General features: G+C 47.8%; 1 pseudogene; it reads left to right on the forward strand.

Moving 5' to 3' along the window:
- LOC112076462 (laminin subunit alpha-5-like) overlaps nucleotides 1–2,013 on the forward strand; it is a 17,732-nt pseudogene that overhangs the window by 6,829 nt on the left and 8,890 nt on the right.

A 2,013-nucleotide genomic window follows, 5' to 3' on the forward strand; every position in this document is an offset into this window, starting at 1 on the left:
ACCGCAGAATCCTTGACCTTCCTTCAACACCCAAGCGAATCAGACGGGCGTCTGGAACCTCGAACCGCAAGTACAGACGAACAATGGGCATGGCGAGGGACAATAGAGGAGAGTGCGTAGAAGAAGAAGTGAAAGCGAGAGGGAGGGAGGAGAGCGCGATAGGATCCCAGGAGCGCCTGTTCTGGCCTGTCCCCTGATACATCCCCGCTACGAGCCGCCCGCAGAGCCCGTCCTCCCGAGCGCGCTAGTAGGATAACTGGCGGACCAACTTCCCGCTGGATAACAGCCAGGGTACCCATGCTCAATATGATGTTTATCTTTCGTCATATTTACTCGGGAGCGAGCGAGGCGAGTTACCTTCGAGACATTTACGTGTAGGGCAGGAGGAACACTCTTTTCTCAAGAGGGAGGCTGAAACTTTGGTGATTGCATTTATTATCAAGAGAAGAGCGAGACAACTCATTTCTGGAATAGCTCCTCACTTTACTAAGAATCTACCGCCTCCATGAAGTCATTCCCCACTGAGTGGAGTGGACGAAAGAAGAAAAGGGAACAAATATATGCTAATGAAGTCCACATACTACTCGTTTTTTTAGCTTGTCATCGAACCCGACTCTTCATCAGTACCCAGAATAATGCAACGTGTCAGGGATCCATGGAAAATATTTCTTCTGTTCCTTCCGGGATGAGCTCTCAGAATTGCAGACGAAGTGATGTGATACTTTATCGGTCCAGGAGCCTGTCCTGGCCTCCCCTGATGTCCCCCCCCTAGAGCCGGCAGGAGCCCGTCCTCCCACCGCTGTGGATAACGTGGACCACTTCCGCCTGGATAACAGCCAGGTACCTCTTCAAATGTATTTTATTTTGTCGTCATTTTACTCCGGTACCTGGTCGAGGACATTTTACTTGGGAACCTCTTTCTCAAGAGAGAGCTGACTTTAGGTGTTCATTTATTATCAAAAAGCAACAACTCATTTCTTATATCTCCTCACTTTCTAGATCTCCCCTCATAGTCATTCCCCACTGATCGATAACATATTCTGAAAGTCACATACTACTCGTTTTTTTTTACTTCTCACCGTCGTTTTCTGCCAAATAATGACTTCAGGGATCCATGTAAATATCTTCTGTCTCTTCCTGTACTCCAGAATGCAGCAGTGTACTCTGCCCGTGTCCACACTCTGGGTCGCTACGTGTTCATCCTCCACTACCACCAGCCCCTCCACCCCACCTACCCTGTCCAGGTCTTCATCAACGGGGGACGCATCTGGCAGGGTGAGCCCCCTCACCCACACCACCTACAGTACATCAGTGGTCACCAATCTGTCGATCGTGATCTACTGGTCAATCTTCAAGACATTCCTAGTCAAACATTTATGTATAAAAGCCAAAGATAAAGCCGTGTGTCATTTTAGGTCCTACAAATGCTCAATAGCAGAATACTTTTAGGACTTTCATGAATGAGTCAAATGAGCAAAACACAGGAACCAAGTAAGGAGACTGAAAAATCAGTTGAATCTTTTGACAGTTGAATCTTTTGACAGTTGAATCTTTTGACAGTTGAATCTTTTGACAGTTGAATCTTTTGACAGTTGAATCTTTTGACAGTTGTAATCTCTTTGTGATGTGAATGATCATTGTTCCTCTTCCAGGCCATGCCAACGCCTCCTTCTGTCCCCATGGTTATGGTTGCCGTAGCGTTCTGRTCTCSGAGAACCAGATCATTCTGGACGTGACAGACAACGAGATCTTTCTGACTGTCCAGGTCCCTGATGGCAAAACACTCTGGCTGGTGAGTCCATCCAGCAAGGCTGGGCCAATGTCTACACTGTACTGAAAGATACKCCYGAGTGGCGCAGCGGTCTAAGGCACTGCATTTCAGTGCAAGAGGCGTCACTGCAGTCCCTGGTTCGAATCCAGGCTGCATCACATCCGGCTGTGATTGGGAGTCCCATAGGACGGCGCACAATTACTAAAATACATAGATCCACAGATCCTGTGATTCTAGCTCAA

The sequence above is a fragment of the Salvelinus sp. IW2-2015 genome, unplaced genomic scaffold, assembly GCF_002910315.2.
Source record: "Salvelinus sp. IW2-2015 unplaced genomic scaffold, ASM291031v2 Un_scaffold3765, whole genome shotgun sequence".
NCBI classification, from domain to species: domain Eukaryota; kingdom Metazoa; phylum Chordata; class Actinopteri; order Salmoniformes; family Salmonidae; genus Salvelinus; species Salvelinus sp. IW2-2015.